General features: G+C 40.3%; 1 protein-coding gene across 1 annotated transcript in view; it reads right to left on the bottom strand.

Moving 5' to 3' along the window:
- Window positions 1-24320, bottom strand: part of TMEFF2 (transmembrane protein with EGF like and two follistatin like domains 2) — a 482652-nt gene that overhangs the window by 220046 nt on the left and 238286 nt on the right. The window lies entirely within an intron of this gene.

The raw sequence follows: 24320 nt of genomic DNA, 5'->3' as shown, positions 1-24320 counted from the left end.
TTGTGACTATGAGACAGGGATAGCTGTACAGGCAGGGATAGCTAGGGATAACCTTTATTTAGGGGGGAATGTTATTAAAAATAACTTTTTGGGGCTCTATCGGGTGTGTAATTGTGATTTTTGTGAGATAAACTTTTTCCCATAGGGATGCATTGGCCAGCGCTGATTGGCCGAATTCCGTACTCTGGCCAATCAGTGCTGGCCAATGCATTCTATTAGCTTGATGAAGCAGAGTGTGCACAAGGGTTCAAGCGCACCCTCGGCTCTGATGTAGCAGAGCCGAGGCTGCACAAGGGTTCAAGCGCACCCTCGGCTCTGATGTAGGAGAGCCGAGGGTGCACTTGAACCCTTGTGCACCCTCAGCTCTGCTACATCAGAGCCGAGGGTGCGCTTGAACCCTTGTGCACACTCTGCTTCATCAAGCTAATAGAATGCATTGGCCAGCGCTGATTGGCCAATGTATTCTATTAGCCTGATGAAGTAGAGCTGAATGTGTGTGCTAAGCACACACATTCAGCTCTACTTCATCGGGCTAATAGAATGCATTGGCCAGCGCTGATTGGCCAGAGTACGGAACTCGACCAATCAGCGCTGGCTCTGCTGGAGGAGGCGGAGTCTAAGATCGCTCCACACCAGTCTCCATTCAGGTCCGACCTTAGACTCCGCCTCCTCCGGCAGAGCCAGCGCTGATTGGCCGAAGGCTGGCCAATGCATTCCTATGCGAATGCAGAGACTTAGCAGTGCTGAGTCAGTTTTGCTCAACTACACATCTGATGCACACTCGGCACTGCTACATCAGATGTAGCAATCTGATGTAGCAGAGCCGAGGGTGCACTAGAACCCCTGTGCAAACTCAGTTCATGCTAATAGAATGCATTGGCCAGCGCTGATTGGCCAATGCATTCTATTAGCCCGATGAAGTAGAGCTGAATGTGTGTGCTAAGCACACACATTCAGCACTGCTTCATCACGCCAATACAATGCATTAGCCAGTGCTGATTGGCCAGAGTACGGAATTCGGCCAATCAGCGCTGGCTCTGCTGGAGGAGGCGGAGTCTAAGGTCGGACCTGAATGGAGACTGGTGTGGAGCGATCTTAGACTCCGCCTCCTCCAGCAGAGCCAGCGCTGATTGGTCGAGTTCCGTACTCTGGCCAATCAGCGCTGGCCAATGCATTCTATTAGCCCGATGAAGTAGAGCTGAATGTGTGTGCTTAGCACACACATTCAGCTCTACTTCATCAGGCTAATAGAATACATTGGCCAATCAGCGCTGGCCAATGCATTCTATTAGCTTGATGAAGCAGAGTGTGCAAAAGGGTTCAAGCGCACCCTCGGCTCTGATGTAGCAGAGCTGAGGGTGCACAAGGGTTCAAGTGCACCCTCGGCTCTCCTACATCAGAGCCGAGGGTGCGCTTGAACCCTTGTGCAGCCTCGGCTCTGCTACATCAGAGCCGAGGGTGCGCTTGAACCCTTGTGCACACTCTGCTTCATCAAGCTAATAGAATGCATTGGCCAGCACTGATTGGCCAGAGTACGGAATTCGGCCAATCAGCGCTGGCCAATGCATTCTATTAGCCCGATGAAGTAGAGCTGAATGTGTGTGCTAAGAACACACATTCAGCACTGCTTCATCACGCCAATACAATGCATTAGCCAGTGCTGATTGGCCAGAGTACGGAATTCGGCCAATCAGCGCTGGCTCTGCTGGAGGAGGCGGAGTCTAAGATCGCTCCACACCAGTCTCCATTCAGGTCCGACCTTAGACTCCGCCTCCTCCAGCAGAGCCAGCGCTGATTGGCCGAATTCCGTACTCTGGCCAATCAGCACTGGCTAATGCATTGTATTGGCGTGATGAAGCAGTGCTGAATGTGTGTGCTTAGCACACACATTCAGCTCTACTTCATCGGGCTAATAGAATGCATTGGCCAGCGCTGATTGGCCGAATTCCGTACTCTGGCCAATCAGCACTGGCTAATGCATTGTATTGGCGTGATGAAGCAGTGCTGAATGAGTGTGCTTAGCACACACATTCAGCTCTACTTCATCGGGCTAATAGAATGCATTGGCCAATCAGCGCTGGCCAATGCATTCTATTAGCGTGAACTGAGTTTGCACAGGGGTTCTAGTGCACCCTCGGCTCTGTTACATCAGATTGCTACATCTGATGTAGCAGTGCCGAGTGTGCATCAGATGTGTAGTTGAGCAAAACTGACTCAGCACTGCTAAGTCTGCATTCGCATAGGAATGCATTGGCCAGCCTTCGGCCAATCAGTGCTGGCTCTGCCGGAGGAGGCGGAGTCTAAGGTCGGACCTGAATGGAGACTGGTGTGGAGCGATCTTAGACTCCGCCTCCTCCAGCAGAGCCAGCGCTGATTGGCCGAATTCCGTACTCTGGCCAATCAGCACTGGCTAATGCATTGTATTGGCGTGATGAAGCAGTGCTGAATGTGTGTGCTTAGCACACACATTCAGCTCTACTTCATCGGGCTAATAGAATGCATTGGCCAGCGCTGATTGGCCGAATTCCGTACTCTGGCCAATCAGCACTGGCTAATGCATTGTATTGGCGTGATGAAGCAGTGCTGAATGTGTGTGCTTAGCACACACATTCAGCTCTACTTCATCGGGCTAATAGAATGCATTGGCCAATCAGCGCTGGCCAATGCATTCTATTAGCGTGAACTGAGTTTGCACAGGGGTTCTAGTGCACCCTCGGCTCTGCTACATCAGATTGCTACATCTGATGTAGCAGTGCCGAGTGTGCATCAGATGTGTAGTTGAGCAAAACTGACTCAGCACTGCTAAGTCTGCATTCGCATAGGAATGCATTGGCCAGCCTTCGGCCAATCAGCGCTGGCTCTGCCGGAGGAGGCGGAGTCTAAGGTCGGACCTGAATGGAGACTGGTGTGGAGCGATCTTAGACTCCGCCTCCTCCAGCAGAGCCAGCGCTGATTGGTCGAGTTCCGTACTCTGGCCAATCAGCAGTGGCCAATGCATTTCTATGGGGAAAAGTTAGCTTGCGAAAATCGCAAACTGACAGGGATTTCCATGAAATAAAGTGACTTTTATGCCCCCAGACATGCTTCCCCTGCTGTCCCAGTGTCATTCCAGGGTGTTGGTATCATTTCCTGGGGTGTCATAGTGGACTTGGTGACCCTCCAGACACGAATTTGGGTTTCCCCCTTAACGAGTTTATGTTCCCCATAGACTATAATGGGGTTCGAAACCCATTCGAACACTCGAACAGTGAGCGGCTGTTCGAATCGAATTTCGAACCTCGAACATTTTAGTGTTCGCTCATCTCTAATAGAGTTGCTATCTCTCCTATAATAAATATAGTTTATTCCCATTTTAGCCTCAATTTATTCAAGGTAGCTAAGGCACTGTAAAAGCTATTAAGTAGTCAGTTTAACTCCTTCATGCTTCAGCCATTTTTTATTTTAAAGGGGCTCTATCATTGGAAAAAGTCATTTTTAACTAATCCCATACTTGCATAGCCTTTAGAAAGGCTATTCCACACATATATTTTGTATGTAAATTGCCTCAGTAGTTCTTATCCATATGCTAATTAACCCCAAAAGTCTCTTCGTGCACTGTTTTCTGTGTATACAGCACAGGCGGCTGCTGCTGACTCCTCCTCCCTGCTCTCACACACAACACACAGCATAGAGAGGAGAGCTGGTTAACAACTTCCTGTGCACTGAGGAGGCTAATTAGCATATGAATAAAAACGGACTTATTCAAAATTTACATACAAAAATTACATACAAAAGGTACGTGTGGAATAGCCTTTGTAAAGGCTATGCAAGTATGTGATTCGTTAAAAATGACTTTTCCCAATGATAGAGCCCCTTTAATTTATTTTTCTAAAAACCAGAACATTTTTTATTTTTTAGTTTCTGCAGAGCTTTACGAGGGCTTCGATTTTGCAGGACAAATTGTATTTCATAAGGGTATCATTTAATATTCCATAAAATGTACTGGTAAACAGGAAAAAAAAAACAAAAAGCTTCATTTTTACATCAAGCGTTTTGCAGCCAAAATGACATTATTACGGCCATATTAAAGTTATAGAAACTTATTGATTCATTTTAACAATTTTCAAATAAATATTTTGAAAAATAAATTCATGAAGTTGCCATATTGTGATACTTTTAACCTCCATTTATATTTACTTATAAAGGGGTGCATAAGGCTTTTTTGTGGGGACAGATGTACTTTTTATTTACATTCTAAAAGTTAGAAAAACAACGCTAACGCTAGGTTCACACTAGCGTTCGGGTCTCCGTTCTCAGCTTTCCGTCTTCTGCACATTACAGAGGCAGGATACGGAAACCTGCAGGACTCTTTCTCACCCATTCATTTGAATGGGTTTGAAAGATGTCCGGCCGTGAGCGGCGGTGAGCGTTTTATGCTCTCCACCGCGAAACCGTTTTTTTTAAAACCGGACACAGAGTACTGCATGTCCGACACTGTGTCCGATTTTAAAAAAACTGGTTTCGCGGTGGAGAGCATAAAACGCTCACCGCCGCTCACGGCCGGACATCTTTCAAACCCATTCAAATGAATGGGTGAGAGACTCCTGCAGGTTTCCGTATCCTGCCTCTGTAATGTGCAGGAAATGGAAACCTGCAGAACGGAGACCAGGCGCAGATGTGAATGAGCCCTAAGCAACACACAGTGTAATACTGTTTCAGATATAAAGTGGTGCTCAAAAACTGAAGTGGACTTGCGCAAGCAGATTATGGTGGTCAAGATGTACTCTCACTTTTTGAGTTGTGACAAGTTACAACCACTAGAGCAGCATGCAGATTGTATCATAGGAAAGCAGCAGGACTTCTACTTGTATTGGCGTAGGGATGGAGAATAGGTCCCCCAATAAAAAAAGGTGAACATCTGTGCTTTTCAAGTTGGAGATGGCCTTTTGTGTAATTGCACAAACTTACAACATATAACACGTTTCGCAGAACAACCCCTTTGTCAAGTGTACACTTGAAACTTGAAAAGCGCAGACCTTTTGTAATGGTAGACCTTCACACCATCTTTCACAAATTGGTACTTTTCATTTATACCATTTTGGCCAATGTCTTAGTGTCAGTGAGATCACACTGGCCAGCAAAACCTATTTAATATATTATTTTTACTTTATGGAGAAGGGCATAAAATTGAAACCTGTGAGAAAACTATGCAACTGCACTTTTCTTTCCAATTCTCCCAATTAGTACATTTAGTACATTAGTCCATGAGTATCAGTTCTTAAGTCCATAACCGGTGCAGAAATATTTTTATATTTTCAGAGATAAGCAAAGACATTTTGGATTAAACATGAATAATTGTGATCTTCCATTATTAATAATATACCAGTACTGAAAAGTGTCATCCCTAAAAGTAAATCATACAACGTTTCACATTACAAGAGCAAACTAAAATAAATATGACATATTGCTTTTTTAGCTAGAGGGTAAAATGAACCTGAATAAATGATTTATAATAACTAATTTGGCCTTTCTCACTGTATGCTCACTGTAGACGGTAGCTGAGAATGCCCATGAGATGAATGTTAGAGAAGCAAGGGGCAATGTTTATTTTTAAGATACAGTACTTGCTAGATAAGAACTAGGTCAATGGCAAGGTATACTGAGTGCTATAAGCAAGGATTCAGCAGAAGTTTTCATCGATTGACTAACATAACCTCATTGTTTTCAATGTTATTTTTCTCTTTTGTTATTATTAAAAAACAGACTTTCCTGGTAGAATTCCTAAGAACAGACAAAGAAGTTAATATGCTGTAACTTCAGATACAGATTATACAATGCTTATACTGGAATATATTATATCTGAGTAAGTATTATAATGAAACATATATTTGAGATAATATAATTAAATATATACACACATGGACAAAATTGTTGGTCCCCCTCTTTTAATGAAAGAAAAACCCACAATGGTCACAGAAATAACTTCAATCTGACAAAAGTAATAATAAATAAAAATTCTATGAAAATGAACAAATTAAATTCAGACATTGCTTTTCGCTCCAACGGAATTTAAAAAAAAAAAAAAAAACAACTCATGAAACAGGCCTGGACAGAAATGATGATTCCCGTAACTTAATATTTTGTTGAAAAACGTTTTGAGGCAATCACTGCAATCAAACGATTCCTGTAACTGTCAATGAGACTTGTGCACCTCAGCAGGTATTTTGGCCCCCTCCTCATTAGCAAACTGCTCCAGTTGTCTTGGGTTTGAAGGGTGCCTTTCCCAGACGGCATGTTTCAGCTCCTTCCAAAGATGCTCAATAGGATTTAGGTCAGGACTCATAGAAGGCCTCTTCAGAATAGTCCAACGCTTAGTCCACAATAGTCCACCATTCTTGGGTGTTTTTAGCTGTGTGTTTCAGGTCATTATCCTGTTGCAAGACCCATGACCTGCGATTGAGACCAAGCTTTATGACACTGGGCAGCACATTTCTCTCTAGAATCCCTTGATAATCTTGAGATTTTATTGTACACTGCACAGATTCAAGACACCCTGTGCCAGATGCAGCAAAGCATCCCCAGAACATAACAGAGTCTCCTCCATGTTTCACAGTAGGGACAGTGTTCTTTACAAGATATGCTTCTTTTTTCCATCTGTGAACATAGAGCTGATGTGCCTTGCCAAAAGGTTCGATTTTTGTCTTATCTGTCCATAGGACATTCTCCCAGAAGCTTTGTGGCTTCACAACAAGTAGTTTGGTTATTGTTACTTTTGTCAGATTCAAGTTATTTCTGTGTCCATTGTGGATTTTTCTTTCATTAAATGAGGGGTGTATATATAAACACTAATAATAGCTTTGAAAGCTTGCAAATGTATTTTCCGATTAGCCAATAAAGGTAACATATGTACAATGCAATACTAAAGTATCAAATACTGCACTAGCAAATAGTATGGGCCATATTTCACACGTGTATGTAATAAAAGCTGCAATATAAATAAGTATGCATAGCCTTATCTGTAAAATGCCTGTTCCTTCTAACTGTTCACTGTATTATAAGTGATATTTATTGATTGTTATTTTTAATTTGTTGGTGTGGCGTAAACAAAAGTTATTGTATCACAAAGTTATATGCAATGTCTCCATGCCCAGAAATTACGTTGTGAACTTCAGCCAAAGGTTTTCCTTGCATGTCACAAATTTGAAATTTGTGTTGAACTGGTTCCATGAATAATTGGAGTCTAAGCTAAGTTAAGGGGGTAAACATCTGTGAAAGTGTTCTTCTCATTATCATTAATGCACAAAACAATGCCGAACTTGACATTAAAAAATCTGTTGCAAACTGTAGAGAAATAGTGTAACTCCAGTAGCACAACTAATGTCTTGTGTGTCTTGATAAATATTTTGACAGGGGCCCCTTCCCTACAATGTATTCTTGATCACAACAATTATAGGTACTGTAGCAGTATCTCAGGTACTTGAAAGGGATATAAGTACAGTAACCACAAATGCAGTTATCAAGAATACAGTGAGTGAGCAGTGCCCAAAATGTAAACAATACTGGAAGCTACATACTCTGGGAAACAGCTGATCTGTGGAGGTCCTAACAGTCCCAGGGCTATGGGGGTTCCTGCTGATCAGCTGTCTGAAGGGACTGTGGTGCTATTGTGAATGGCCTGACATCTTCACTATTTACATTGCACAGTATCTGTTTTGTAGTAGCTGCGCAACGTAAGTACAGCCTATGGCCCCACATAGTAAGCTCCACAGTGGCCCCACACATTGTAACATGCTTCACATTGTCCCTACACAGTATAATATGATCCACAGTGGCCCAATACAGTATAACACTCCAAAGTGGCTTCCCATGGTATAATATGCTCCACAATGGCCCCAACATAGTATATTGCTCCACAGTGGTCCCACACAGTGTAATGTTCTACAATTGCCCCACACAGTATAATATGCTCCTCAATGGCCCTACACAGTATAAAATGCTCCACAATGGCTCGCACACAGTATAATGCTCAACAGTGGCCCCACAATGGTATAATATGCTCTCAAGAGCCCCCTTTGACACACTTTAGGTGAACCGCAAAATTAGTTTTGATGAATACTAGTAAACTTCGGCACACTAGTTAGTTTCATTGCTATTATTATATACTGGGGTCCTCAGACCCTAGAGTATAATAAGTGGAAGCCCAGTGGAGGAGAATAAAAATAACAAACACTTATACTCTATTTGCCTCACCTTTCCTGGCCATTCTCACTCTATCTGGCTATCTCTGGCATCTTCTTTGGTTCTTTTCTGCCTGCAACTAAGGTCATTCACCCCAGAGGTCACTGTTGGGGCCCATGAAGTCACATGGGACACCCTAACATTATTACTCCGGCATGCCCCACATGACCTCTGAGGCCCAATCAGAGGCCCCAGCAACAACCTCTGGAGCATGACCATATTTGAAGACTTGAAGAGACTCGAACACTTAACACTTCCCTGACATCCGCTGTATTAGTACGGCAGAGGCCAGGTGTTTAAATATGGCCACCGCTCGGGAGCCGGGTGGGCGCCATAGCCACCAGGTGTCTACTGTTTTATACAGCAGACACCTGGCACTAATGCCCGCGATCAGTGCTTGCACCGATCGTGGGTATTAACCCTCTGGTGCCTCAGTCACTCTTCTCTCCTTCCTGGTTTTGAGCTCAGTCCAGCAGAATGCTTGCTAAAAACTGCATAATTATCTTTAGCTGTACATACATAGATAACAGTGGCACTGATCAAGAAACTGTTTGAGGCCTTATCAAGGGTCAGCAACTGAGAGCAGTTTGCAGAGATAGAAAGAAAAAAGGGCTTCATCCATCAGCCTATCCGCGAAGGTATTACATATCTTAGGCTGAGCTGTAAACACTGAGGAGGTATAATGAGCACAAACACCCAGGGGTCTTTGAGTAGAAGACCTCCTGGCCACTGCAAGGATCAGAAAAAGATGAGGAAAGTTTTTTTTATGTTCATGACCCCTTCAGCAGCACTGTTAAACATTACAAAAATATGTCAGACCACCCCTTTAACTATATCTAGTGTCACTCTACAAAACAAGGATTACCCTTTATTATGTCCATAAATCATAATACGACATGTAGATCATCAATGCAGAATGCTTCTGGTATAACTTTTGTTAATATCACTTACATTATTAAGTAAAATATCCAATATTTTCTAGGATATGTTTCAGTACCAGAAGTGATTCATGTGTTTTCTGTAACAGTTTTCATTAAGACCTTGTGCATAATGTACAAGTTATCAAACAATTCTTGGAAGTAAAAGAGTAACCCCATTAACAGGGTAACCATGGGACTTCACATGACACATATGCTCATGCGTGCCATCTGTTCTTCTCTCTACAGCCTACATGTATGTGGGTTTTATGTAGAAGTTCAAGTACTATTTATGAGCTGAGCATTGGCACGACTAGTATAATGCTTAAGATGTTCTGTTTACAGTACATTAAGTTTTTTGGGGTTTTTTTTTCACAAATTTAACCGTATTTACTACCTAAATACTATTTTTACACTGGTAAGTTTGTTCCTTTTTTTCAGAGAACTACTGCAAGCAGATTCCTGATGAAATACGTTGCAGAAAGTGAGTTGCTATGGTAATATTAATTCTGCATATATTCTTACTGCCTCACTGCTTACTTTTAACTTTTTATGTTAGCAATTCTTATATGTGAGATTGACATTACTGCTTTAAAAAGGTTTGACTCTGCTCATAAACATACGAGGTTGGGAGTAGTGGTAGCTGTGGTCATGGTGGCAAGGATAGTTATCAGATTATCCTTCTCAAAGAGTATCTGATGGAAGTAGTTGTGTTCCTCAGGGCATATCCTAGTAGAAATCTGACTCCGAAAATGGGGATACAAATAAAGTAACTGATGAAACACGAAATAACAAAACAATGTCTTTCAGATGCTGGATGTACAGTTCTTATGGACATCCATTGAGACTGGGGCTGAGCTTTAAGATGGTACATCCTGGTGTCAGTCTGCGTCTCCCTTGCTGAGGCAGTATTCCTCTTAAATAGTGTAGTTTCTGTCTCTAAATGCACAAAGGCGTCTGCAATGTCCTTGCTGCAGGGTGAAGATCCAAAAACAGTTGTCCTGTCCGATCTAAAGCTAACAAACAGGGTCATAGCTATGAGGCCCATATAACGTTACCTACACAACCTTCTCTTGCACACAATTGGGATGATTTATGAAGCCTGGTATTATTAACAGTCTCCTCCATCTCCCTCATCCAGAAGTTCTCAAGTCATGGATCTTACCAATTGCTCACTGCTCAAATAGTTCACTCCGTTAAAGGCACAATTCCATATTAAACGAACGAACAGTGGTATCAATGTTATACGTAAAAGTAATTTGTTCTGTAAATCAGTATGAAATCTTAGACACCCATGCAGGAGTCAGAAGTCCATTGCAAATTGCCAGTTGGAAATCCTTGCTAACAATGATTAAGGAGGCAAGTGTTATCTGAAGCGCGTAGGTGGCTGCCACCATCCCTGTGTCATGTTGCCAATGTAGACCTCTTTGGATTATTGTGGATCCTATATACTTTGTGAGAAGGTGACAGGCAGAGTGCTGGAGTCCACATATATCAGCCCCAGGTTTCTGACCTATGTGTGGTCCAGGGCGGATCTGGAGTAGGCCCAGGTGTAGATCCTTCGCTCATTACTGGGCCAGAAAAGGTAGCAGATCCTGCATTGCAGTGCAGTTCCATGAGATGAAAGGTTTGTGGTTCTGTCCTGTAACCCTGAGTCCGTGAAACAATATTGCGCTTGTTCTGTTCATGTGGCTGGAAGTAAGCCACATGTATAGTTAGGTTATCAGTTCTGTTTAGTGGCTCAGACGAGCAGGTTTTTATTTTGTTTTTGCCTGAATTTAAGGCTGTAATTTGTTTTGTTTATTTTGTGCCTGAAGCAAAGGTTTATTTATTGTCTTATTTTTTTCTAAATAAACCAGTTTGCTGCACATTTTCTGTCCCTGTCTTGACTGCTTGGGTCCGCACCACTGCTTCTACCCACAACTTTAGTGGACATGCGTTACAGTGCTGGAGAATCCTTTGTCTGACAGTTTTTAATGTTAGTATATAAGTGTATAATACAGGACTCCTTCAACTTCCCTCAGATTCAAAAAAAATAAGAGCTATTGTATACACTACCAATATGGGACACTATATTCTGAAAAGCTCTCAAACATATTAGACCCAGGGGATCTCCTTTTTAGAAAACATGCCAGGGATAACATCACTGGGATTTAACAGTTTTCTAGAAACTAGGATTGCTTGGCAGGCTAGAGAGATAATTGAAGAAGATTTCCCTTCCCTCGTATGTAAATAGCTGATGATTGAAATTAAAATAGTTTAAAGAAAATGTAGTTTTTTTAATTTTATTTTATTTGAAGCATCCACAGCCATGACATGCAGTTTAGGTCACTCTGTAGATTCAACCAGTTAAAATGCTGTAGATAAAAACAGTGACCGATTTACACCTGTACTTTTCTGCACAGTTAAGAAGGATTTAGAATTTCAGTTATGTAGGTTGTTCTAAGAGTAAATACATGTTATTACAGGCCTACTATTCCAGGCCTACTACCGGGCATCACATTTAGTACTTAACTGTGTTTGACTGGCTTAAGATAGAGACATGTTAGCAAACTGATTTACGGCCTCCCACACCCTACTTTCCTGTGAGTCACTACACCGTGTGACAGCTGTTATGTCAAATACATATTTTTATAAAATGACTAAAATAATAAAGCTCTGTTGGTTGTCATATACGTTATGTCACATTTATTACTTTTTGTTTAACATAAAAAACTAAACACCAAAATCAAATATATATATATATATATATATATATATATATATATATATATATATTGTAATATTCTAGACTTAAAGGGAGTCTGCCACCTCCCCCAAACATACTCAACATCCACCACCATGTACCAGAACACATTACAGTGATAAACAATATTGTTTTGCAAGTCAGACCCCTACCATCTGCATTTGCTACCTTGTGCAGTGAAAATTGACCCTCCCACTGCTATGACATCACCCACCTACTTGAGCAGAAGCCCTATGTTTATTGAGATGTCAGTGGCTGTCTATTATGGTCTGGTCCATAAGGGAGGTCAAGACAATAAGTCTGACAAGAGGAGAGCTTTGGCGGTAGTAGCCTGGAACATGATGGACTGGGAACAATGAAGAGGTGATGCTGAAGAAGGAATAGTCTGGCAGAATAGTTTGAGGAGTGAGATGACCCTGAAATAATTGAGGAAGAAGAGGTTTCACTTCTACAGTATAAAACATAAATGAATATGGGAGATATTCCCCCCAACCCCTATCAGTATGTCTTTGGAATGTGGGAGGAAATCCACGTAAACATGGAGAGAACATAAAAACTCCTTGTAGATGTTGCCCTTGGTAGTATTTGAACCCAGGACTCCAGTGCTGCAAGGTTGCAGTGCTAACCACTGAGCCACCACGCTGCCAAATATCGGAGGTATTTGAGAAGGAGTAATCTGGACCACGAAAATGCGACTGTAAAAAAGAATGGCATCATCTCTTTGTTGTTACTAATTGGATTATATTTATTTTAGGGATTTTACAGAGATTTATATAACTGTAAAATATTTCTATTTATCAAGTAACAGATAACGGCTAATAGTGAGCTCATTTATTGTTTTAGAAATTATTTTTTAAATTCTATTTGTTAAAAAAAAAAATCTAAACTCAAAAAATTCATTTTACAGTGCATATGCTTAAGAAAATCTTTAACTTTAGACATAAGCTAGCCAAAATATCATACATTCTGATAAATGAAACTAATAAGCCTTGAAAAACTTAAGCCTTAATTATAATCCGACTAAAGCAAACTCATATTTTCACAGTTCCGTACACATTAATAACTTTAATCGCATTTGAATCACATTTGTTTAATTAGATTACATACCATGTGGTTTTCACAGAAATGCATTAAATTAACTGTGAACAATGTGTAATCACAATCTATAACTAGAAAGAACTTTTGATTATATCAGGACAACTGCTTTGTTGCTTATTTTTTCATCCAGAAAGCGCACATGCCCTGATGCATATGGGAATAAGGAAATTACTGGATATGTAACCACAACTCACTGCTACTGCGTATACAGGAGAGGTTACAAACATTACTAGTATCAGATCTAATTAGCTCCAGCTAATTGTGTTGTTTACATAAATAGATAAATTGAAGAAGCAAAAAAATTACATGAGGCCTGATTCACATATGCGTTGGGGTGTCTGTTTGGGGAGTCCGCTTGGGGACCCCCCCCCCCCCCCGAATGGAAACCTATACGCATTAAAAAGCAGTTAATTAAAGGAAACCTGCAACCCCCTAGACTATAATTGGGTCCAGGTGGTTTCCGCTCGGTTTCCTCACAAAACATGCTGAAAGAAAGCTTCTGCTTTCAGGACATTACTCTCCACATGTTTCGCGCGGAAACCATATGGACCCCATTATAGTCTATGGGGTCCGCAGGTTTCCCAGGTAACTGCTTTTAATGTGTACAGCTTTCCGTTCAGGGGGTCCCCAAGCGGTCTCCCCGAATGCAAATGTGAACCAGGCCTAAGCAGTCAAACAACACACTATAAAGCTTGCTGTCCAACTAATGCTGGCCACACATGTGAGATACCTTTTGGTAATGGTCTAAAGCTGGCTTCTATAGATTCAATAGCTATCAGCCAAATAAGCATTTGGACTACAGATATCCCTACTGACTCCTTTATACAAGTGAACACTTGGATTGACTGAGCAGTAATAGTTTTTGAATGGGGCGAGGGGAGTAACCACTGTTGAATACTTCTAATGGCATCTTATCTTCAAAAAGATTGGGCATTGTAAAATTCTGATTTGGGTGGAAGGTTTGGCAATCTCTTCAATACTTTAGATGGTTAGCCGGACTCACCAAGATCATTGGTTCAGGCTTGCATTAATATAATGTTTATTGGTATGTAGTTGAGGATTATATCCTGGATTGGGCCTGTTGAAATATAGAGTGCCCAATGCTGCTCTCTCTCAAAGATCTCCTATCAGATAAAAATCTTTTATCTCACTAATTTCAGAAACTTCAATGGTAAAACTTAAGTATATAGGGTTCCTTAGGAATAGAACAATTTTCAAAGTGCATTAAAAGTTTAAATTTGCCATTGCATACTTTTGAAAAAATGTATCTGAAAAAATTAACCTCACATATAGAGATAAGTGAGTACTATTCGAAACGGCCGTTTCGAATAGCACGCACCCATAAGAATGAAAGGAAGAGGCTGGCACGCAGACTTTTCCGGCGGCCGACTGCTTAACCCCCTGCGTGCCAGCTGCATCCATTCATTCCTATGGGTGCGTGCTATTCGTAATGGGAGTTTCGAATAGTACTCACTCATCTCCACTCACATATATTCAATTTCAGCCTCTGTTTAGTAAAATTTAGGCTAGGGGATATACAGAGTGTATACCGGGGCACAATGATAGGGGGTGCAGGGGTAGTACTCGCTATTGGGTGATGGACCTTGAGCGGTCCCTCCACTTGTAATTACTAATTATTGTCTATTAGCTGTACATTAGTCAAAATACGTTTACCCACTGCTTCATGACAAACAATGCAGCTACTAGTTGAAATCAATAGGTATGCCTTGTCTTTAGTGTATCAATCATTGTCACTTGTAAAGAAAAAATGTAAATGACTGGTGATACACTTGCACTTACCTACCTTACTTCAAAGATTAAAAAAGAACACATCAACCTTCCTGACATCCCTGTTTTAGTCAATACTTGCAATCCTTATGAAATATAAATTTAGGAGCATTTTTTCTTATTACTCAGCATTGTGCTATTCCTCAGCTATTTTTCTTAAATGTGTATAAATAAATTGACAACTGAGTATTATTAGTGGTGTGGGTAAGTTAGTTTGGTAGAAGCAGTAGTGCGGACCCAAACAGTCAAGACAGGGCCACAAAATGCAGCAAACTGGTTTATTTAGAAAAAAAACACACAAAAAAACAAAACAGGAAAATAAATAAACCTTCACTCCAGGTACAAAATGAGCAAAATAAAATACAGCCTTAACTTCAGGCAAAAAGAAAACAAGATCCTGCTCGTCTGAGAGACTAACTAAACAGTAGTGTTAACCTAACTATACGTGTGGCTTACTATCAGCCACACAAACAAAATAAGCACAACTTTGTCTCACCAGACTCAGCGTTACAGGACAGAACCATACACCTCCTTTTGCTTCATGGATAAGCATTGAAGTGCAGAATCTGCAGCCTTTTTCTGATCCGGTAATAAGCCAAGAACTCCTGGAGCTATGGCCTACTCAAGATCCTCACTGGACCACACATAAGTTAAAAACCTGGGGGAGATATAGCGACATTCCAGCACCCTGCCTGTCACCTTCTCACACTAAGTAAGGGGGGGTATCGGTGGTCTCTCCCCAAGGAATGACAATACCCCCCTTATCCTGTCTAAGCCTCTCACCTCTACCAGGTTAGTCTTCTCTACATCGGGCTGATGAGATGCAATAACATTGAAACGGCTGTCCTCGGTTGAGAGACTATACCTGGTAATACAAGAAAACAGAAGAGAGAGCACCGCGCGGCACCTTGTGCATTACCCTTTTAAAGTGATTCCACAAAGTATTATTCAACATATAATCACCTTTAAGTGCTGTGAAGTGATCACAGCACTCAAATATCACTTCATAGACAAAATGGCTAGTAGCTGGCAGATCTTAACCGTGAAAACACGTATGCATGGTACTATACAGAAAAGGACCTATCCAACCAACTTCTACAGAAGTATCAAATGGATAAAAGGATCCGCGCTTACCAACCGTAGTTCTTGTTGCATTCGTTTATTAAAGCCTCACACACAACGCGTTTCGAAACCGGAAGCTGGTTTCTTCTTCAGGTGCACAAAGGACATAGATACTGATAGGTCCTTTTCTGTATACCTGGTAATAATCCCAGCATCATTGCAAAGCAAAGGCCTCTTGGAAGGTCGAGCATGATGTTAAAGGGAGCAGCCTTTATTGGGCTATTTTCACTGAGATTCTGTCTTCCTAATTACATCAGGGAAGACAGGCTTACACATTCCAGTGAGCGCCCTCTATTGGTTTGAAACACTGAGGCACCTGACTTCTCACACTAGTTAGGGATGTCATTGTTTAATCAGTGCTGGCAGTATTAGATTGTGTGTGAACACTCCTCTGAAAACATGAATGGTCATTTATAAACTTCCGGTGGAATAACAGTGGAAAGGACTAATATGGAATTATGAAAAAAAAAAAATTCTGAGAAATGCATATTATTGTGTGTCTTTTTTTAAACTGATTCAGAGTAGAGGAGAGGAACATATACTGGAGGGTTATTTTATGTTTTCTATCTTTGTTTTTCCTAACAATATTTCCCACCCATGGCCAAAGGTGAGGGCCTTCCCGACACTGCAAATCAATGCTTACACATGGTGAAAATATAGCTGTGATTTCTGATAATTAAAGTTTTTAGTCCCAGGCATACAGCATGACTTACATAGTGATTTATAGTTAAATGAAATAGTGTTGCCATAGTAGCCTGTAGTTTATGGTGGAGTAGGCCATCAATTATGTTTGGAACCACAATGTGTATTTTCTTTATCAAAACAAGAGACTGACTTTAAAAAAAAAAAAAAAAAACTTAATTAACAATCTTTTATTCAGTGACTTGCAAGACATTACTATTATTCCTTTAATGAGGTGCTGCTTGGTTTTCAGATTTGTTACAATGTTTTGTAAGCCAAAATCATTTTCAAAGCATTGCCATAGCTGGTTAATTAGGAATAAATCTTTACAATTACTTTAACATCAGCTCCTGTCTCATCCCAGCACCTTGAGCCAGGCCATAAACCCCCAATCTGGAAGCTTTTTTCTGTGTTGCTAATAAACGCATGAATCTTTAAGATCATATTTTCATTATAATGTTCATTAGGTGCTTAAATATATAATACACTGAAGACAGGACTTTCCATTTTTCCATTGCCACTATCTCTATTCCTTAGCAAATTAGAAAAAAAAAAAAAAAAACAACAACACACATCTTTTGTGGTCACCTCCTCACTGTGCCGTGCCTGACTGTAAGACAACTGTCTGGAGCAGGAGGTTCCCTGTTCTTTGCCCTTTCTGCCGTAAGACAGAAGACTTTTAAGCTCTGACCAGCCACAAGCCTACGATAAAATGATCAGCAGCAGATTAAAGGGAATGTATCACCTAATGTTATCTTAATAATTAGAATTAGTTAGTGAAACATATTACTTTTATCTAGTGTTTTAAATAATGATTATTTTATTATCTTTAATAGTTTCCCACTATTGTTCTATGTCTGTTCATTTCATCCAAAGCAGCCCCTTCAAATGCCATCAGTTTGCAGTAAAACTACTATGGTTTCGTTCCGTGATTGTGCCATATATGAGGGAAATGAAAAAAATCACAACAATCTATTTAGAGAATTACATATCAAAACTACTTATTGGTTTAAATTAAAGATGAGCAAACCTCTAAAGATTCGCTTTGTTTCGGATTTGGGTGACTCGGGTCCTAGATTAGTTTCAAATCAAACAAATGACTTAAAGTATATAACACTCTCAAAGCTCCTAGGAACATATCTATCCATATCTATTTCTTGCTCTTTAAGGCAAACACAGTCAAGTAATGTGAAAGTGAAGGTGACGTATGTCCTATGTTATAACAGATGGTAAGCATTTCACTCCAACTCCGATTTTAACCATACACTGCTCTGTCACTAGGTTTTACGCTTTTTAATGTTTAAAATGCTCTAAAAAAATAATTAAGGGGGAAAAGGTGCTTGCCTGTGGTTTCTAGACATATAAGTTGGCTATATTGCAAAAAGTATTGGTTCTGTAGAAAGTGTTGAAGAATTGGTTTTTTTTTTGTTTGTTTTTTAAAAAAAAGCTGTCTGAGAGGTGGCAGAGTGGGAGATCTGGCAACAAAAGGGTTAAATGTCCTTTGTCTTTATTATGGCAGGGTGCTGCAGTCAGGCTCACAATAGAACAGATATTCATTCATTCATTCCTATCCATCTGACTAACTTCTCTTACTCCTAAGATTGTCTAGATATATTGCAATGTGTAAGCTTTGAAGCATTCAGTGCTCTGTATCATACAATAAGATGAATAACAGATCCAGCCCTACACCCACAATCACTGCAATGCCTCATGTTCAAGCCCACAGTACCTTATATAGTGTGTATGACATCAGCTCTGTAAGGTGTCCACCTACCACTGACTATTGGCTGAGCCACCTGATGTCAGGTTGCACCAGAATGTCACAGGGATGCACAAGACACGTCTCTTATGTATTTTTCCTGCACAATACAAGATGAATTGCCATTTGTTTGTTTTTGTTAAAAACTGAACAATTTGGACTGAACTGGTCCAACCCAGCTGGTGAGAAATAGGTTCACTCATCTCTCGTCTGGATTTGATTTATACAATATAAGTAGTCAAAGAAACAACAACTTTCCTATAATGTTCCAGTTTGCCTTTGTAGCTACACTGTATGTCAATCAGTTGGCAGTCAAAGCTGAACAGCGACCAAAAAAAAAAAAAACAAGTAAGGATTTATTTGAACATAATGCTCTAATGCTATACAGCATAAAGGGAAAACAAAATCCTATGGTAAATGGTGAATTTATTAACATGGTTTTTATCTGCATTCTGCAGTCTATTTAATTACACGGATGATTGTGCACATGTTTTCGGACTGTCATTAACTAAAATCCACTTTTAATCACTGGTCATGGTTGCGCTTAATCTAAAAAAAAACTTTCTGGCTTTTTTAAAAAAATACTTTTTGTATCATATTAACAGAGACAAAATTCACTCTTCCCACTATCCTCCCATCAGGGATAATTGTTCAAGGACAAAGTCCAGTACATCTGAAGTTATATTCATATTGTATGGACTGGAGCCCAGAAGATGTCAAAAAACCCTCAGGAAAATGAGTCTACAATTGGATTTCTATAATTTTCACAAATTACTTTTCACAGCAGAAAAAAGAAAGCAAGAAAATATAAAAAAATGTCAATCAATGGTAATCAAGTAACAAGTGAAGGTATTGTTGCTGAGAACAGAAGTCTTTAAGATGCTACAAAATGTCAGTTTAGTCTTTTATCTTAACCCTACTATGCCACACTAACGCCAACATTTTATGGCTGTATCATACAGGTCTATAGGAAAAGGGACACTGAAAATACAAGTGAATGATATAAGTAAAGATGAGATAAATTGTCCGTCCTGTTTAGTAGTATAAAGGTTGTTTCTCTATGTTCCTGATAGACGTATAATTGAAGAGAACACACTTCTTACACACTATCTTAATGTCAGTCAAACCTAATGATTTTTATAGTAGTCACTGACCAGCTGATCATCTAATGTGCAAGTTAACCTTCTTAGTCTCCCTTGATGACAGATGTGAGTGGAGAAAAAGGTCAGGCTTTAGAATTTCAATATGTCTGATCTTTGTTCTCAGGGCAGATAAGTCACCATAAGAAATGTCTGGCAGCAGCTTACTCCCTTATTCCCATGCAGAAAATATGGAAGAGTGACCTAACCAATGGTGAGTGCAATAGTGAGTATATGGTGAGTGTATTGGTAAGTATATGGTGAGTGTATGGGTGAGTATATGGAGAGTGCATGGTGAGTGTATGGGTGAGTATATGGTAAGTATATGGAGAGTGCATGGTGAGTGTATGGGTGAATATAGGGTGAGTGTATCGTGAGTGTATGGGTGAGTATATGGTGAGTGTATGGGTGAGTGTATGGGTGAGTATATGTGTGAGTATATGGTGAGTGTATGGGTGAGTATATGGTGAGTGTATGGTGAGCATATGGTGAGTGTATGGGTGAGTATATGGTGAGTATATGATGAGTATATGGTGAGTGTATGGTCAGTATATGGTGAGTTCATGGTGAGTGTATGGTGAGTATATGGTAAGTAATTTGGTGAGTGTATTAGTGAGTATATGGTGAGTGTATGGGTGAGTATATGGTGAGTGCATTAGTGAGTATATGGTGAGTGTATGGGTGAGTATGTGGTCAGTATATGGTAAGTGTATGTGTGAGTATATGGTGAGTATATGATGAGTGTATGGTGAGTATATGGTGAGTGTATGGTCAGTATATGGTGAGTTCATGGTGAGTGTATGGTGAGTATATGGTAAGTAATTTGGTGAGTGTATTAGTGAGTATATGGTGAGTGTATGGGTGAGTATATGGTGAGAGCATTAGTGAGTATATGGTGAGTGTATGGGTGAGTATATGGTGAGTGTATGGTGAGTATATGGTGAGTATATGGGTAAGTATATGGTTAGTGTATGGTGAGTATATGGTGAATGTATATGGGAGTTGGGAGGATAGCTATGGACGCAATCATTTGTTGTAGTGAGCCTGTCGGGATAGGATCAGTGCTGAGTCTTTCCCCATGCTCAGACATAACCCCTATACAGACCTAGGACAGTACATGGGCATGTATATTGGACTGTAGATATAATGTGTCAGTGTGCTAGCTGTGGCATGGAGCCTAATACAGCATATGACGAGGCAAGCCACAATAGATTTCTTTGGGATGCAAAAAAAAAATATGGTGGCAACTTATCCTACTGGCACAGGAAGTATCACAATCTTGATACATTTCTTGGTATATTCCTTTTGAAATCTGAATTAAAAGCGTATTAGGCTACAAAGAAATCTATGGCTTTTAAGGCTTTGTTCATCTTGGAGGTTGCTCAGTTATCAGAATCTTGTGTGTATGAGTCTCAACAAAACATCCCATGTCATATGGAACTGGTTAACTAGTCTGGTTGATCATTTAATGTTAGACTGAAATTGTCTAGAATGAGAAGAAGCGAATTCTAGTCACAGAATTCAACACAACAAATTACCGCTCTTACAAAGGAACATTGTTCGGAGCTAATACCCATCAGATTGTGAATAGCAACTGTCAGAGCCTATTCTATTATATAAACTATAATCTGCAGAGTCAGTCAATATGTACCAAAAGCTTGTATTTTAAGAGCATGCAATGCAAAAGCGTCGCTAAACTGGCAGTTATACTGAATACGACCTGCGCCTTGGCTAGTCTGGATTTCTTCATTTTTGCAATGTCATTAGATTTATATCAGAGCAGCAGTAAAGCACAGAATTCAATCATGAGAGCAACATGTGAGCGCGGACCTTTTGGCTAAAAGATCTAGGCATGCAGAATTGTATCACCATTATAACAAGTCATCACATTTTATACTTTCTGACCTTTTCTAAAGCAGGTTGTCATGACAACACAATTACAGATTGCAGCCACAATCTACTATTTTCCTCTCATCTCTAAGAGTTGTTTTTCATCATCATTGGTTTGAATGATGGCTGTTATCATACAGCTGAGCTGTCCATATAAAGTGTGTGTGTGTGTGTGTGTGTGTGTCTGTGTGTGTGTGTGTGTATATATATATATATATATATATATATATATATACACACACACACACACACACACACACACACACACACACACACACACTCCTACATACATAGACAGCATACATCTGTAGGAGATAGATAAAATCATACAATTAGAAAGTGACCTTATTTATTAACTTTAGTTTTTTTTTTTGTTTATATAGATGCAACATGTGCATAATATTCAGGCACATTTTTAAAGGCACTGTCATCACTCAGTAGGGTTCACTATCTTAAAGTCTCTATGAATACGCCTTTGAAATGTAGAAGTAAACCCATGCAAACACAAGGAGAACATACAAACTCCATGCAAGTGTTGCCTGTGGTCAGATTTGGCAAAAACCTTAGCACTGCTAGAAAACCACTCACCCACCATACTAGCTATATACTTTAGCTACTTTATACTCTCTTCAGACCCCCATCTATAGTAATGGGAGGCCTTACTTTCTTAAGATCCCTTGAGTGATGTCACAGGCATCAGAGGGTCAGGCTGATGTCATGATGCATGATAACGCTGGCGTAACCCATATCTGTGATATCATTGAAGAGGGCCGAAGACAGCAGAGAGTTGCGGAGAGTCACACTGAAGTGCAGGAGAGGTTAGTAATATTGTTTTTTTGTGTTTGTCACCTCCCCTGGGTCTCCAATTATTATACCCTGGGGTCTAAAAAGACCTGAGAATATAATAATCGTTTGTGGGAGGTGAGCCCCAAATATTTTGGGTTGTTTCTGCAATAATAGCAACGAACAACGTTAGGGCCACTGTAGGACATTATACTGTGTGGCGGGGCCACTATGGGACATTATACCATGCAGAGGGGATGCTATGGGATATTATACTGTCTGGAGGCTACTTTGGGACATTACACTGTGTTCAGGGGTGGCTATAGGACATTACACTGTGTGGAGGGGCCACGATGCAACATTATACCATGCAGAGGGGCCGCTTTGGGATATTATACTGTCTGGAGGCCACTTTGGGACATTATACTGTGTTCACAGGTGGCTATAGGACATGATACAGTGTGGAGAGATCACTATGAATCATTATACTGTGTGGAGGGACTACTATGGGACATTATACTGTACAGAGGGGCCACTATGAGATATTATATTGTCTGGTGGCCATTATACTGTGTGTAAATAAGAGGTAGTATTGTGTGGGGTAAGGATATAAGGCTCTATGCCGTGTGGATTGGGCAAGTCAAAAGTTTGCTATGGAACCCAGTCTTTGCTAGTTACACCACTGGTGCCAACATATTCCGCAGCACTTGTTCTAATATTAGGTGACGTGGGCCCTGTTCACAAGACCTTACCATCTATGTCTACAAATCTCTACAGTATTGTACTATGTATGTGATGTAAGCCTAAACTAAACCCCTTGTCTGTCTAATGGTAAATATTCATACATGTCTATAGCTTGAAGAATTCATGCAAAGTAATTCCAATACAACAGCTGCTTCCATTTACATGCCGACTATACTATAACAAGACACCCGAATGGTATTTGTGCTGTTATAAATGATGTGCTACATTTGCTTATACTCGTTATTTTTTATTTGAAGAAATCTGAAATTAAAAGATGTTTCTTAGGAAATAAAATACAGAAAATATTTAACATGAAGTACGATCCCGCTCCTAAATAATAGTTATACTTTCTTGGCTGGGAGCCAATATATTGCAGAAATAAGGCAATGTGTTCACAGGAATAAGACAGGAAAACGTAAATACGTATTATTCATTTTCGATACTATCATTTTTATACTTTTTTGATATATTAACGGCATGTTGCTTACAAAATTTTCATTTAATGGTAGATTCATTAGTATTTTTATTGTTAATAGTTCAGTACAGCCAAAAGACTGGCATAGGAATTATAGGTACCGTATTTTTCGGACTATAAGACGCACCGGACCATAAGACGCACTAAGGTTTTAGAGGAGGAAAATAGGGAAAAAAAATTTTTAAGGAAAAAAAATTGGTGAAATATTTAATAACCTAATAATATAATATTTCACCAATGTAAATAGAACCGGGGGCTTTCGGACACAGGGATACCAAATGTGTATGTGTTTCACAGTAATGTTTTTGTTTTATATGTATTGTAGGGCTTTGGGGGTGATTTGAACATATCTATCTATCTAATCTATCCTATCTATCTAATCTATCCTATCTATCTATCTATCTATCTATCTATCTATCTATCTATCCTATCTATCTAATCTATCCTATCTATCTATCTATCTATCTATCTATCTATCTCCTATCTATCTATCTATCTATCTATCTATCTGTCTGTCTGTCTGTCTGTCTGTCTGTCTGTCTGTCTGTCTATCTATCTATTCTATCTAATCTCATCCATGGATGGAAAGAGACACCCTGCAGTGAAGCTATGTAAGAAGAGAAAAAGGGGTGGGCCAGACGGGTGAAGGAGGTGTGGTTTTCTAAGCAAACTTGAAAACACACCTCTTTCACCCGTCTGGCTCGTCCCTCCTTCACTGCCTCTCAGATGTCGCTTCTGCAATGAAGCCACACAGGCAGGGAAGTAGGGGCGGGCCAGACGGGTGAAGGAGGCGTGGTTTCAAGCTTGCCGAGAAAACCACGCCTCCTCCTCCCGTTTGGCCCGCCCCTCCTTCCCTGTCTGTGTGGTTTCATTGCCGGAGCCAGATCTGAGACGCAGTGAAGGAGGGGCGGGCCAGACGGGAGAAGGAGGCGTGGTTTTCTCGGCAAGCTTGAAACCACGC

Source organism: Leptodactylus fuscus, chromosome 8 (assembly GCF_031893055.1).
Source record: "Leptodactylus fuscus isolate aLepFus1 chromosome 8, aLepFus1.hap2, whole genome shotgun sequence".
NCBI classification, from domain to species: Eukaryota; Metazoa; Chordata; class Amphibia; order Anura; family Leptodactylidae; genus Leptodactylus; species Leptodactylus fuscus.
This window is presented reverse-complemented; position numbering and strand designations above follow the sequence as displayed.